This window comes from Hyla sarda, unplaced genomic scaffold (genome assembly GCF_029499605.1).
Source record: "Hyla sarda isolate aHylSar1 unplaced genomic scaffold, aHylSar1.hap1 scaffold_630, whole genome shotgun sequence".
Classification (NCBI taxonomy): Eukaryota; Metazoa; Chordata; class Amphibia; order Anura; family Hylidae; genus Hyla; species Hyla sarda.
Genome location: NW_026610645.1, coordinates 137,976 through 154,116, shown reverse-complemented (window position 1 = coordinate 154,116; position 16,141 = coordinate 137,976). Strand labels below are relative to the sequence as shown.

The 16,141-nt window shown below is 45.8% G+C and overlaps 7 non-coding genes across 7 annotated transcripts; all 7 read right to left on the bottom strand.

The window, feature by feature from the left end:
• Positions 1 to 1,270: 1,270 nt before the first annotated feature.
• LOC130341879 (U2 spliceosomal RNA) lies at positions 1,271 to 1,461 on the bottom strand. Its single transcript, XR_008881638.1, has one exon. It is a non-coding gene; the product is annotated as a U2 spliceosomal RNA (small nuclear RNA).
• Positions 1,462 to 3,544: 2,083 nt separating this feature from the next.
• Positions 3,545 to 3,735, bottom strand: LOC130341921 (U2 spliceosomal RNA). The gene has a single exon (XR_008881673.1). It is a non-coding gene; the product is annotated as a U2 spliceosomal RNA (small nuclear RNA).
• Positions 3,736 to 5,837: 2,102 nt separating this feature from the next.
• Positions 5,838 to 6,028, bottom strand: LOC130341872 (U2 spliceosomal RNA). Its single transcript, XR_008881632.1, has one exon. It is a non-coding gene; the product is annotated as a U2 spliceosomal RNA (small nuclear RNA).
• Positions 6,029 to 8,111: 2,083 nt separating this feature from the next.
• On the bottom strand, positions 8,112 to 8,302 carry LOC130341920 (U2 spliceosomal RNA). The gene has a single exon (XR_008881672.1). It is a non-coding gene; the product is annotated as a U2 spliceosomal RNA (small nuclear RNA).
• Positions 8,303 to 10,390: 2,088 nt separating this feature from the next.
• Positions 10,391 to 10,581, bottom strand: LOC130341919 (U2 spliceosomal RNA). Its single transcript, XR_008881671.1, has one exon. It is a non-coding gene; the product is annotated as a U2 spliceosomal RNA (small nuclear RNA).
• A 2,105-nt stretch (positions 10,582 to 12,686) lies between these two features.
• On the bottom strand, positions 12,687 to 12,877 carry LOC130341870 (U2 spliceosomal RNA). Its single transcript, XR_008881630.1, has one exon. It is a non-coding gene; the product is annotated as a U2 spliceosomal RNA (small nuclear RNA).
• Positions 12,878 to 14,973: 2,096 nt separating this feature from the next.
• Positions 14,974 to 15,164, bottom strand: LOC130341918 (U2 spliceosomal RNA). Its single transcript, XR_008881670.1, has one exon. It is a non-coding gene; the product is annotated as a U2 spliceosomal RNA (small nuclear RNA).
• Positions 15,165 to 16,141: the final 977 nt, after the last annotated feature.

Genomic DNA, 16,141 nt, shown 5'->3' with positions numbered 1-16,141 from the left:
TGCAATATCTCAACGGAGAATACGTTTATATATATGTGTGTGTGTGCGCGTATATATATATATATATATATATATATATATATATATATATATATATTTCTCCGCCGAAATCACTTTTAAACCCATTTCCACCTTTTTTTCCCTTCTCTTCCTCTTACTTTTTTTTCACGTTTTTTTACGTTTTTCTCCTTTTCGCCTCTTTTCTGGGCGTATTATTCTTCTTTTTCTTCTTTTTTTTCGTCTAATGCATACCCCATCAGTGCAGCAATGCTTATTCAATACCGCCAGCAGATGGAGACACTGGGGGATAATTTTCTAAGGATTTATACTGATTTTTCCTGTCTGAATTTGTCGCACAGAAAGTTGCAGGCCAAATATGTGTGACATTTCTGCGACTTTAGCTTCTAGAGCATTTTTACAACATTATACATAGGTGCTGAATACATAAAAAGCGACTGTTCAGCGACAGACAAGTCGCATCGGCTGAAAGTAGGCCAGAATGTCAGTCCATGTTGGAGCAGGTTTAGATACAGTCTAAAGTATAGATCTCAAAGTCTGTGCACAGAATTTAGCAAGGGCCTCGCACCTTCTGATGCATCAGGTAGGTGCACAATAGCATAGCCTAACCCTCTGTACTTTGGTCTATATTGATGCGGGACATAGACAGCCAGCTGATGACCAATCCATTGGTGCAATGGATGGCTAGAAGCATTTGTCTTTGCCTTTGCAATACCACAGAAGCAATGCATGGTCAATGTACAGCAATGACACACCTGTGTGAACAGCCAGGAGACCCCCCCCCCCCCCATGTTATGTTACATAGTTACATAGTTAGTACGGTCGAAAAAAGACATATGTCCATCAAGTTCAACCAGGGAATTAAGGGGTAGGGGTGTGGCGCGATATTGGGGAAGGGATGAGATTTTATATTTCTTCATAAGCATTAATCTTATTTTGTCAATTAGGAACATTCAGCACCCACCCGCTATCAAGGCAGCTGCCTATCATGTCATGCCCTACCTGCACAGGTGTGCTGGCTACTCAAATGATCCAATTAAGGAGGCCATTTAGTCAGCAGCAGCAGAAGTCCTGTGCCTGGACGCTCCAACAGCGGCCAGACACAAGCAGAAGCAGAAGCAGCAGAAGCAGCAGCAGCACCACCTTTTGTTTTTTGGCTGCAGCAGCAGCAAGGCCCACAGGGCTGGCTAGCTGGCTAGCCAGCAAGCAGGTAGCAATGAAAGTAGGAATCTTTCTTTTTAACCCTGTAAGGGGGTGGTGCACTGTACCCGAAGATACTGCCATATCGGGTCAATGCATAGGGCGACGGAAGCAAGCTTCGAAATCGGCCCCCGTTCTCAAAAATCCATTTAATATATGGTCCCCAGATAGGGGACGTATCATATATTAAACTGATAAGAACAGATACTACACTTGATCTTAGCCAAAAGGCCGAGAAGCGATAACCGTGAAAGGGGCGGGCCCAACAAGGTGCCCTTCATGGGCACTATCACTGCTTGCTGTCAGGGAGGCTGCCAGACAATTTTCCATGCACACTCTGGGCTGGGGGGCAGTCAACCACCAGTACACACAGCAGAACCTAAACCCATACCATTATTGCTAAGCAGCAAGACAGGGGCCCATTGCACTCCCACGGGGCCTTTTTAAATGCAATCCATAACCCGGATTTGCCAGGAACCCTTCTTACTCCTCCTACTTGCATGTGACACTGGGCTTAGGATCTGCATAGGAAACACACACACAAGCACACACCTACCTTTGTTGCCTGCAGATGCCTCCTTGGCTGTCCCCAAACGGTATCAAACCAACACCCACGGGAAGCTGTAAGCATAGAGGACATGCCTGCACCCCATTGGACTTACCTGTGTGGGTTAAACCCGGGTTATTTGACAACCTATGGCGGTGATGGTTCTGCTCAGGCAGAGCAGTGCTGATGCTCCTCATAAAGCTGTCGCTGCTGTGAAGGTTCTAGGTGACATCACAAATCCCTATGGTTACATACACAACAAAGCTGGGTTGTTGTTGTTTACACTCTGCAAGGCCTGTGGAAGTGAGTGACATCATAGCACTGTAGTTCTGAGGGTTCTAGATGGATGCAACAATCTCCTGTTGCTTCTATGAAGGCCATAATAGACGACATCACCAAACAGCTCCATAGTCACATACACAGCAAAGGAGAGATGTTGTTTACACCTAGTGATGTCAGTGGTATTGAGTGACATCACAGCACAGTGCTAAGGCTCCTGGGCCTGGACACAGCAGCGGCTGCAATATCTCAACGGAGAATACGTTTATATATATGTGTGTGTGTGCGCGTATATATATATATATATATATATATATATATATATATTTCTCCGCCGAAATCACTTTTAAACCCATTTCCACCTTTTTTTCCCTTCTCTTCCTCTTACTTTTTTTTCACGTTTTTTTACGTTTTTCTCCTTTTCGCCTCTTTTCTGGGCGTATTATTCTTCTTTTTCTTCTTTTTTTTCGTCTAATGCATACCCCATCAGTGCAGCAATGCTTATTCAATACCGCCAGCAGATGGAGACACTGGGGGATAATTTTCTAAGGATTTATACTGATTTTTCCTGTCTGAATTTGTCGCACAGAAAGTTGCAGGCCAAATATGTGTGACATTTCTGCGACTTTAGCTTCTAGAGCATTTTTACAACATTATACATAGGTGCTGAATACATAAAAAGCGACTGTTCAGCGACAGACAAGTCGCATCGGCTGAAAGTAGGCCAGAATGTCAGTCCATGTTGGAGCAGGTTTAGATACAGTCTAAAGTATAGATCTCAAAGTCTGTGCACAGAATTTAGCAAGGGCCTCGCACCTTCTGATGCATCAGGTAGGTGCACAATAGCATAGCCTAACCCTCTGTACTTTGGTCTATATTGATGCGGGACATAGACAGCCAGCTGATGACCAATCCATTGGTGCAATGGATGGCTAGAAGCATTTGTCTTTGCCTTTGCAATACCACAGAAGCAATGCATGGTCAATGTACAGCAATGACACACCTGTGTGAACAGCCAGGAGACCCCCCCCCCCCCCATGTTATGTTACATAGTTACATAGTTAGTACGGTCGAAAAAAGACATATGTCCATCAAGTTCAACCAGGGAATTAAGGGGTAGGGGTGTGGCGCGATATTGGGGAAGGGATGAGATTTTATATTTCTTCATAAGCATTAATCTTATTTTGTCAATTAGGAACATTCAGCACCCACCCGCTATCAAGGCAGCTGCCTATCATGTCATGCCCTACCTGCACAGGTGTGCTGGCTACTCAAATGATCCAATTAAGGAGGCCATTTAGTCAGCAGCAGCAGAAGTCCTGTGCCTGGACGCTCCAACAGCGGCCAGACACAAGCAGAAGCAGAAGCAGCAGAAGCAGCAGCAGCACCACCTTTTGTTTTTTGGCTGCAGCAGCAGCAAGGCCCACAGGGCTGGCTAGCTGGCTAGCCAGCAAGCAGGTAGCAATGAAAGTAGGAATCTTTCTTTTTAACCCTGTAAGGGGGTGGTGCACTGTACCCGAAGATACTGCCATATCGGGTCAATGCATAGGGCGACGGAAGCAAGCTTCGAAATCGGCCCCCGTTCTCAAAAATCCATTTAATATATGGTCCCCAGATAGGGGACGTATCAGATATTAAACTGATAAGAACAGATACTACACTTGATCTTAGCCAAAAGGCCGAGAAGCGATAACCATGAAAGGGGCGGGCCCAACAAGGTGCCCTTCATGGGCACTATCACTGCTTGCTGTCAGGGAGGCTGCCAGACAATTTTCCATGCACACTCTGGGCTGGGGGGCAGTCAACCACCAGTACACACAGCAGAACCTAAACCCATACCATTATTGCTAAGCAGCAAGACAGGGGCCCATTGCACTCCCACGGGGCCTTTTTAAATGCAATCCATAACCCGGATTTGCCAGGAACCCTTCTTACTCCTCCTACTTGCATGTGACACTGGGCTTAGGATCTGCATAGGAAACACACACACAAGCACACACCTACCTTTGTTGCCTGCAGATGCCTCCTTGGCTGTCCCCAAACGGTATCAAACCAACACCCACGGGAAGCTGTAAGCATAGAGGACATGCCTGCACCCCATTGGACTTACCTGTGTGGGTTAAACCCGGGTTATTTGACAACCTATGGCGGTGATGGTTCTGCTCAGGCAGAGCAGTGCTGATGCTCCTCATAAAGCTGTCGCTGCTGTGAAGGTTCTAGGTGACATCACAAATCCCTATGGTTACATACACAACAAAGCTGGGTTGTTGTTGTTTACACTCTGCAAGGCCTGTGGAAGTGAGTGACATCATAGCACTGTAGTTCTGAGGGTTCTAGATGGATGCAACAATCTCCTGTTGCTTCTATGAAGGCCATAATAGACGACATCACCAAACAGCTCCATAGTCACATACACAGCAAAGGAGAGATGTTGTTTACACCTAGTGATGTCAGTGGTATTGAGTGACATCACAGCACAGTGCTAAGGCTCCTGGGCCTGGACACAGCAGCGGCTGCAATATCTCAACGGAGAATACGTTTATATATATGTGTGTGTGTGCGCGTATATATATATATATATATATATATATATATATATATATATATATATATTTTTTTTTTTTTTTCCGCCGAAATCACTTTTAAACCCATTTCCACCTTTTTTTCCCTTCTCTTCCTCTTACTTTTTTTTCACGTTTTTTTACGTTTTTCTCCTTTTCGCCTCTTTTCTGGGCGTATTATTCTTCTTTTTCTTCTTTTTTTTCGTCTAATGCATACCCCATCAGTGCAGCAATGCTTATTCAATACCGCCAGCAGATGGAGACACTGGGGGATAATTTTCTAAGGATTTATACTGATTTTTCCTGTCTGAATTTGTCGCACAGAAAGTTGCAGGCCAAATATGTGTGACATTTCTGCGACTTTAGCTTCTAGAGCATTTTTACAACATTATACATAGGTGCTGAATACATAAAAAGCGACTGTTCAGCGACAGACAAGTCGCATCGGCTGAAAGTAGGCCAGAATGTCAGTCCATGTTGGAGCAGGTTTAGATACAGTCTAAAGTATAGATCTCAAAGTCTGTGCACAGAATTTAGCAAGGGCCTCGCACCTTCTGATGCATCAGGTAGGTGCACAATAGCATAGCCTAACCCTCTGTACTTTGGTCTATATTGATGCGGGACATAGACAGCCAGCTGATGACCAATCCATTAGTGCAATGGATGGCTGGAAGCATTTGTCTTTGCCTTTGCAATACCACAGAAGCAATGCATGGTCAATGTACAGCAATGACACACCTGTGTGAACAGCCAGGAGACCCCCCCCCCCATGTTATGTTACATAGTTACATAGTTAGTACGGTCGAAAAAAGACATATGTCCATCAAGTTCAACCAGGGAATTAAGGGGTAGGGGTGTGGCGCGATATTGGGGAAGGGATGAGATTTTATATTTCTTCATAAGCATTAATCTTATTTTGTCAATTAGGAACATTCAGCACCCACCCGCTATCAAGGCAGCTGCCTATCATGTCATGCCCTACCTGCACAGGTGTGCTGGCTACTCAAATGATCCAATTAAGGAGGCCATTTAGTCAGCAGCAGCAGAAGTCCTGTGCCTGGACGCTCCAACAGCGGCCAGACACAAGCAGAAGCAGAAGCAGCAGAAGCAGCAGCAGCACCACCTTTTGTTTTTTGGCTGCAGCAGCAGCAAGGCCCACAGGGCTGGCTAGCTGGCTAGCCAGCAAGCAGGTAGCAATGAAAGTAGGAATCTTTCTTTTTAACCCTGTAAGGGGGTGGTGCACTGTACCCGAAGATACTGCCATATCGGGTCAAGGCATAGGGCGACGGAAGCAAGCTTCGAAATCGGCCCCCGTTCTCAAAAATCCATTTAATATATGGTCCCCAGATAGGGGACGTATCAGATATTAAACTGATAAGAACAGATACTACACTTGATCTTAGCCAAAAGGCCGAGAAGCGATAACCGTGAAAGGGGCGGGCCCAACAAGGTGCCCTTCATGGGCACTATCACTGCTTGCTGTCAGGGAGGCTGCCAGACAATTTTCCATGCACACTCTGGGCTGGGGGGCAGTCAACCACCAGTACACACAGCAGAACCTAAACCCATACCATTATTGCTAAGCAGCAAGACAGGGGCCCATTGCACTCCCACGGGGCCTTTTTAAATGCAATCCATAACCCGGATTTGCCAGGAACCCTTCTTACTCCTCCTACTTGCATGTGACACTGGGCTTAGGATCTGCATAGGAAACACACACACAAGCACACACCTACCTTTGTTGCCTGCAGATGCCTCCTTGGCTGTCCCCAAACGGTATCAAACCAACACCCACGGGAAGCTGTAAGCATAGAGGACATGCCTGCACCCCATTGGACTTACCTGTGTGGGTTAAACCCGGGTTATTTGACAACCTATGGCGGTGATGGTTCTGCTCAGGCAGAGCAGTGCTGATGCTCCTCATAAAGCTGTCGCTGCTGTGAAGGTTCTAGGTGACATCACAAATCCCTATGGTTACATACACAACAAAGCTGGGTTGTTGTTGTTTACACTCTGCAAGGCCTGTGGAAGTGAGTGACATCATAGCACTGTAGTTCTGAGGGTTCTAGATGGATGCAACAATCTCCTGTTGCTTCTATGAAGGCCATAATAGACGACATCACCAAACAGCTCCATAGTCACATACACAGCAAAGGAGAGATGTTGTTTACACCTAGTGATGTCAGTGGTATTGAGTGACATCACAGCACAGTGCTAAGGCTCCTGGGCCTGGACACAGCAGCGGCTGCAATATCTCAACGGAGAATACGTTTATATATATGTGTGTGTGTGCGCGTATATATATATATATATATATATATATTTTTTTTTTTTTTTTTCCGCCGAAATCACTTTTAAACCCATTTCCACCTTTTTTTCCCTTCTCTTCCTCTTACTTTTTTTTCACGTTTTTTTACGTTTTTCTCCTTTTCGCCTCTTTTCTGGGCGTATTATTCTTCTTTTTCTTCTTTTTTTTCGTCTAATGCATACCCCATCAGTGCAGCAATGCTTATTCAATACCGCCAGCAGATGGAGACACTGGGGGATAATTTTCTAAGGATTTATACTGATTTTTCCTGTCTGAATTTGTCGCACAGAAAGTTGCAGGCCAAATATGTGTGACATTTCTGCGACTTTAGCTTCTAGAGCATTTTTACAACATTATACATAGGTGCTGAATACATAAAAAGCGACTGTTCAGCGACAGACAAGTCGCATCGGCTGAAAGTAGGCCAGAATGTCAGTCCATGTTGGAGCAGGTTTAGATACAGTCTAAAGTATAGATCTCAAAGTCTGTGCACAGAATTTAGCAAGGGCCTCGCACCTTCTGATGCATCAGGTAGGTGCACAATAGCATAGCCTAACCCTCTGTACTTTGGTCTATATTGATGCGGGACATAGACAGCCAGCTGATGACCAATCCATTAGTGCAATGGATGGCTGGAAGCATTTGTCTTTGCCTTTGCAATACCACAGAAGCAATGCATGGTCAATGTACAGCAATGACACACCTGTGTGAACAGCCAGGAGACCCCCCCCCCCCATGTTATGTTACATAGTTACATAGTTAGTACGGTCGAAAAAAGACATATGTCCATCAAGTTCAACCAGGGAATTAAGGGGTAGGGGTGTGGCGCGATATTGGGGAAGGGATGAGATTTTATATTTCTTCATAAGCATTAATCTTATTTTGTCAATTAGGAACATTCAGCACCCACCCGCTATCAAGGCAGCTGCCTATCATGTCATGCCCTACCTGCACAGGTGTGCTGGCTACTCAAATGATCCAATTAAGGAGGCCATTTAGTCAGCAGCAGCAGAAGTCCTGTGCCTGGACGCTCCAACAGCGGCCAGACACAAGCAGAAGCAGAAGCAGCAGAAGCAGCAGCAGCACCACCTTTTGTTTTTTGGCTGCAGCAGCAGCAAGGCCCACAGGGCTGGCTAGCTGGCTAGCCAGCAAGCAGGTAGCAATGAAAGTAGGAATCTTTCTTTTTAACCCTGTAAGGGGGTGGTGCACTGTACCCGAAGATACTGCCATATCGGGTCAATGCATAGGGCGACGGAAGCAAGCTTCGAAATCGGCCCCCGTTCTCAAAAATCCATTTAATATATGGTCCCCAGATAGGGGACGTATCAGATATTAAACTGATAAGAACAGATACTACACTTGATCTTAGCCAAAAGGCCGAGAAGCGATAACCGTGAAAGGGGCGGGCCCAACAAGGTGCCCTTCATGGGCACTATCACTGCTTGCTGTCAGGGAGGCTGCCAGACAATTTTCCATGCACACTCTGGGCTGGGGGGCAGTCAACCACCAGTACACACAGCAGAACCTAAACCCATACCATTATTGCTAAGCAGCAAGACAGGGGCCCATTGCACTCCCACGGGGCCTTTTTAAATGCAATCCATAACCCGGATTTGCCAGGAACCCTTCTTACTCCTCCTACTTGCATGTGACACTGGGCTTAGGATCTGCATAGGAAACACACACACAAGCACACACCTACCTTTGTTGCCTGCAGATGCCTCCTTGGCTGTCCCCAAACGGTATCAAACCAACACCCACGGGAAGCTGTAAGCATAGAGGACATGCCTGCACCCCATTGGACTTACCTGTGTGGGTTAAACCCGGGTTATTTGACAACCTATGGCGGTGATGGTTCTGCTCAGGCAGAGCAGTGCTGATGCTCCTCATAAAGCTGTCGCTGCTGTGAAGGTTCTAGGTGACATCACAAATCCCTATGGTTACATACACAACAAAGCTGGGTTGTTGTTGTTTACACTCTGCAAGGCCTGTGGAAGTGAGTGACATCATAGCACTGTAGTTCTGAGGGTTCTAGATGGATGCAACAATCTCCTGTTGCTTCTATGAAGGCCATAATAGACGACATCACCAAACAGCTCCATAGTCACATACACAGCAAAGGAGAGATGTTGTTTACACCTAGTGATGTCAGTGGTATTGAGTGACATCACAGCACAGTGCTAAGGCTCCTGGGCCTGGACACAGCAGCGGCTGCAATATCTCAACGGAGAATACGTTTATATATATGTGTGTGTGTGCGCGTATATATATATATATATATATATATATATATATATATATATTTCTCCGCCGAAATCACTTTTAAACCCATTTCCACCTTTTTTTCCCTTCTCTTCCTCTTACTTTTTTTTCACGTTTTTTTTACGTTTTTCTCCTTTTCGCCTCTTTTCTGGGCGTATTATTCTTCTTTTTCTTCTTTTTTTTCGTCTAATGCATACCCCATCAGTGCAGCAATGCTTATTCAATACCGCCAGCAGATGGAGACACTGGGGGATAATTTTCTAAGGATTTATACTGATTTTTCCTGTCTGAATTTGTCGCACAGAAAGTTGCAGGCCAAATATGTGTGACATTTCTGCGACTTTAGCTTCTAGAGCATTTTTACAACATTATACATAGGTGCTGAATACATAAAAAGCGACTGTTCAGCGACAGACAAGTCGCATCGGCTGAAAGTAGGCCAGAATGTCAGTCCATGTTGGAGCAGGTTAAGATACAGTCTAAAGTATAGATCTCAAAGTCTGTGCACAGAATTTAGCAAGGGCCTCGCACCTTCTGATGCATCAGGTAGGTGCACAATAGCATAGCCTAACCCTCTGTACTTTGGTCTATATTGATGCGGGACATAGACAGCCAGCTGATGACCAATCCATTAGTGCAATGGATGGCTGGAAGCATTTGTCTTTGCCTTTGCAATACCACAGAAGCAATGCATGGTCAATGTACAGCAATGACACACCTGTGTGAACAGCCAGGAGACCCCCCCCCCCCCCATGTTATGTTACATAGTTACATAGTTAGTACGGTCGAAAAAAGACATATGTCCATCAAGTTCAACAAGGGAATTAAGGGGTAGGGGTGTGGCGCGATATTGGGGAAGGGATGAGATTTTATATTTCTTCATAAGCATTAATCTTATTTTGTCAATTAGGAACATTCAGCACCAACCCGCTATCAAGGCAGCTGCCTATCATGTCATGCCCTACCTGCACAGGTGTGCTGGCTACTCAAATGATCCAATTAAGGAGGCCATTTAGTCAGCAGCAGCAGAAGTCCTGTGCCTGGACGCTCCAACAGCGGCCAGACACAAGCAGAAGCAGAAGCAGCAGAAGCAGCAGCAGCACCACCTTTTGTTTTTTGGCTGCAGCAGCAGCAAGGCCCACAGGGCTGGCTAGCTGGCTAGCCAGCAAGCAGGTAGCAATGAAAGTAGGAATCTTTCTTTTTAACCCTGTAAGGGGGTGGTGCACTGTACCCGAAGATACTGCCATATCGGGTCAATGCATAGGGCGACGGAAGCAAGCTTCGAAATCGGCCCCCGTTCTCAAAAATCCATTTAATATATGGTCCCCAGATAGGGGACGTATCAGATATTAAACTGATAAGAACAGATACTACACTTGATCTTAGCCAAAAGGCCGAGAAGCGATAACCGTGAAAGGGGCGGGCCCAACAAGGTGCCCTTCATGGGCACTATCACTGCTTGCTGTCAGGGAGGCTGCCAGACAATTTTCCATGCACACTCTGGGCTGGGGGGCAGTCAACCACCAGTACACACAGCAGAACCTAAACCCATACCATTATTGCTAAGCAGCAAGACAGGGGCCCATTGCACTCCCACGGGGCCTTTTTAAATGCAATCCATAACCCGGATTTGCCAGGAACCCTTCTTACTCCTCCTACTTGCATGTGACACTGGGCTTAGGATCTGCATAGGAAACACACACACAAGCACACACCTACCTTTGTTGCCTGCAGATGCCTCCTTGGCTGTCCCCAAACGGTATCAAACCAACACCCACGGGAAGCTGTAAGCATAGAGGACATGCCTGCACCCCATTGGACTTACCTGTGTGGGTTAAACCCGGGTTATTTGACAACCTATGGCGGTGATGGTTCTGCTCAGGCAGAGCAGTGCTGATGCTCCTCATAAAGCTGTCGCTGCTGTGAAGGTTCTAGGTGACATCACAAATCCCTATGGTTACATACACAACAAAGCTGGGTTGTTGTTGTTTACACTCTGCAAGGCCTGTGGAAGTGAGTGACATCATAGCACTGTAGTTCTGAGGGTTCTAGATGGATGCAACAATCTCCTGTTGCTTCTATGAAGGCCATAATAGACGACATCACCAAACAGCTCCATAGTCACATACACAGCAAAGGAGAGATGTTGTTTACACCTAGTGATGTCAGTGGTATTGAGTGACATCACAGCACAGTGCTAAGGCTCCTGGGCCTGGACACAGCAGCGGCTGCAATATCTCAACGGAGAATACGTTTATATATATGTGTGTGTGTGCGCGTATATATATATATATATATATATATATATATATATATATATATATATATTTCTCCGCCGAAATCACTTTTAAACCCATTTCCACCTTTTTTTCCCTTCTCTTCCTCTTACTTTTTTTTCACGTTTTTTTTACGTTTTTCTCCTTTTCGCCTCTTTTCTGGGCGTATTATTCTTCTTTTTCTTCTTTTTTTTCGTCTAATGCATACCCCATCAGTGCAGCAATGCTTATTCAATACCGCCAGCAGATGGAGACACTGGGGGATAATTTTCTAAGGATTTATACTGATTTTTCCTGTCTGAATTTGTCGCACAGAAAGTTGCAGGCCAAATATGTGTGACATTTCTGCGACTTTAGCTTCTAGAGCATTTTTACAACATTATACATAGGTGCTGAATACATAAAAAGCGACTGTTCAGCGACAGACAAGTCGCATCGGCTGAAAGTAGGCCAGAATGTCAGTCCATGTTGGAGCAGGTTAAGATACAGTCTAAAGTATAGATCTCAAAGTCTGTGCACAGAATTTAGCAAGGGCCTCACACCTTCTGATGCATCAGGTAGGTGCACAATAGCATAGCCTAACCCTCTGTACTTTGGTCTATATTGATGCGGGACATAGACAGCCAGCTGATGACCAATCCATTAGTGCAATGGATGGCTGGAAGCATTTGTCTTTGCCTTTGCAATACCACAGAAGCAATGCATGGTCAATGTACAGCAATGACACACCTGTGTGAACAGCCAGGAGACCCCCCCCCCCCCCATGTTATGTTACATAGTTACATAGTTAGTACGGTCGAAAAAAGACATATGTCCATCAAGTTCAACAAGGGAATTAAGGGGTAGGGGTGTGGCGCGATATTGGGGAAGGGATGAGATTTTATATTTCTTCATAAGCATTAATCTTATTTTGTCAATTAGGAACATTCAGCACCCACCCGCTATCAAGGCAGCTGCCTATCATGTCATGCCCTACCTGCACAGGTGTGCTGGCTACTCAAATGATCCAATTAAGGAGGCCATTTAGTCAGCAGCAGCAGAAGTCCTGTGCCTGGACGCTCCAACAGCGGCCAGACACAAGCAGAAGCAGAAGCAGCAGAAGCAGCAGAAGCAGCAGCAGCACCACCTTTTGTTTTTTGGCTGCAGCAGCAGCAAGGCCCACAGGGCTGGCTAGCTGGCTAGCCAGCAAGCAGGTAGCAATGAAAGTAGGAATCTTTCTTTTTAACCCTGTAAGGGGGTGGTGCACTGTACCCGAAGATACTGCCATATCGGGTCAATGCATAGAGCGACGGAAGCAAGCTTCGAAATCGGCCCCCGTTCTCAAAAATCCATTTAATATATGGTCCCCAGATAGGGGACGTATCAGATATTAAACTGATAAGAACAGATACTACACTTGATCTTAGCCAAAAGGCCGAGAAGCGATAACCGTGAAAGGGGCGGGCCCAACAAGGTGCCCTTCATGGGCACTATCACTGCTTGCTGTCAGGGAGGCTGCCAGACAATTTTCCATGCACACTCTGGGCTGGGGGGCAGTCAACCACCAGTACACACAGCAGAACCTAAACCCATACCATTATTGCTAAGCAGCAAGACAGGGGCCCATTGCACTCCCACGGGGCCTTTTTAAATGCAATCCATAACCCGGATTTGCCAGGAACCCTTCTTACTCCTCCTACTTGCATGTGACACTGGGCTTAGGATCTGCATAGGAAACACACACACAAGCACACACCTACCTTTGTTGCCTGCAGATGCCTCCTTGGCTGTCCCCAAACGGTATCAAACCAACACCCACGGGAAGCTGTAAGCATAGAGGACATGCCTGCACCCCATTGGACTTACCTGTGTGGGTTAAACCCGGGTTATTTGACAACCTATGGCGGTGATGGTTCTGCTCAGGCAGAGCAGTGCTGATGCTCCTCATAAAGCTGTCGCTGCTGTGAAGGTTCTAGGTGACATCACAAATCCCTATGGTTACATACACAACAAAGCTGGGTTGTTGTTGTTTACACTCTGCAAGGCCTGTGGAAGTGAGTGACATCATAGCACTGTAGTTCTGAGGGTTCTAGATGGATGCAACAATCTCCTGTTGCTTCTATGAAGGCCATAATAGACGACATCACCAAACAGCTCCATAGTCACATACACAGCAAAGGAGAGATGTTGTTTACACCTAGTGATGTCAGTGGTATTGAGTGACATCACAGCACAGTGCTAAGGCTCCTGGGCCTGGACACAGCAGCGGCTGCAATATCTCAACGGAGAATACGTTTATATATATGTGTGTGTGTGCGCGTATATATATATATATATATATATATATATATATATATATATATATATATTTCTCCGCCGAAATCACTTTTAAACCCATTTCCACCTTTTTTTCCCTTCTCTTCCTCTTACTTTTTTTTCACGTTTTTTTTACGTTTTTCTCCTTTTCGCCTCTTTTCTGGGCGTATTATTCTTCTTTTTCTTCTTTTTTTTCGTCTAATGCATACCCCATCAGTGCAGCAATGCTTATTCAATACCGCCAGCAGATGGAGACACTGGGGGATAATTTTCTAAGGATTTATACTGATTTTTCCTGTCTGAATTTGTCGCACAGAAAGTTGCAGGCCAAATATGTGTGACATTTCTGCGACTTTAGCTTCTAGAGCATTTTTACAACATTATACATAGGTGCTGAATACATAAAAAGCGACTGTTCAGCGACAGACAAGTCGCATCGGCTGAAAGTAGGCCAGAATGTCAGTCCATGTTGGAGCAGGTTTAGATACAGTCTAAAGTATAGATCTCAAAGTCTGTGCACAGAATTTAGCAAGGGCCTCGCACCTTCTGATGCATCAGGTAGGTGCACAATAGCATAGCCTAACCCTCTGTACTTTGGTCTATATTGATGCGGGACATAGACAGCCAGCTGATGACCAATCCATTAGTGCAATGGATGGCTGGAAGCATTTGTCTTTGCCTTTGCAATACCACAGAAGCAATGCATGGTCAATGTACAGCAATGACACACCTGTGTGAACAGCCAGGAGACCCCCCCCCCCCCCATGTTATGTTACATAGTTACATAGTTAGTACGGTCGAAAAAAGACATATGTCCATCAAGTTCAACCAGGGAATTAAGGGGTAGGGGTGTGGCGCGATATTGGGGAAGGGATGAGATTTTATATTTCTTCATAAGCATTAATCTTATTTTGTCAATTAGGAACATTCAGCACCCACCCGCTATCAAGGCAGCTGCCTATCATGTCATGCCCTACCTGCACAGGTGTGCTGGCTACTCAAATGATCCAATTAAGGAGGCCATTTAGTCAGCAGCAGCAGAAGTCCTGTGCCTGGACGCTCCAACAGCGGCCAGACACAAGCAGAAGCAGAAGCAGCAGAAGCAGCAGCAGCACCACCTTTTGTTTTTTGGCTGCAGCAGCAGCAAGGCCCACAGGGCTGGCTAGCTGGCTAGCCAGCAAGCAGGTAGCAATGAAAGTAGGAATCTTTCTTTTTAACCCTGTAAGGGGGTGGTGCACTGTACCCGAAGATACTGCCATATCGGGTCAATGCATAGGGCGACGGAAGCAAGCTTCGAAATCGGCCCCCGTTCTCAAAAATCCATTTAATATATGGTCCCCAGATAGGGGACGTATCAGATATTAAACTGATAAGAACAGATACTACACTTGATCTTAGCCAAAAGGCCGAGAAGCGATAACCGTGAAAGGGGCGGGCCCAACAAGGTGCCCTTCATGGGCACTATCACTGCTTGCTGTCAGGGAGGCTGCCAGACAATTTTCCATGCACACTCTGGGCTGGGGGGCAGTCAACCACCAGTACACACAGCAGAACCTAAACCCATACCATTATTGCTAAGCAGCAAGACAGGGGCCCATTGCACTCCCACGGGGCCTTTTTAAATGCAATCCATAACCCGGATTTGCCAGGAACCCTTCTTACTCCTCCTACTTGCATGTGACACTGGGCTTAGGATCTGCATAGGAAACACACACACAAGCACACACCTACCTTTGTTGCCTGCAGATGCCTCCTTGGCTGTCCCCAAACGGTATCAAACCAACACCCACGGGAAGCTGTAAGCATAGAGGACATGCCTGCACCCCATTGGACTTACCTGTGTGGGTTAAACCCGGGTTATTTGACAACCTATGGCGGTGATGGTTCTGCTCAGGCAGAGCAGTGCTGATGCTCCTCATAAAGCTGTCGCTGCTGTGAAGGTTCTAGGTGACATCACAAATCCCTATGGTTACATACACAACAAAGCTGGGTTGTTGTTGTTTACACTCTGCAAGGCCTGTGGAAGTGAGTGACATCATAGCACTGTAGTTCTGAGGGTTCTAGATGGATGCAACAATCTCCTGTTGCTTCTATGAAGGCCATAATAGACGACATCACCAAACAGCTCCATAGTCACATACACAGCAAAGGAGAGATGTTGTTTACACCTAGTGATGTCAGTGGTATTGAGTGACATCACAGCACAGTGCTAAGGCTCCTGGGCCTGGACACAGCAGCGGCTGCAATATCTCAACGGAGAATACGTTTATATATATGTGTGTGTGTGCGCGTATATTTATATATATATATATATATATATATATATATATATATATATATTTCTCCGCCGAAATCACTTTTAAACCCATTTCCACCTTTTTTTCCCTTCTCTTCC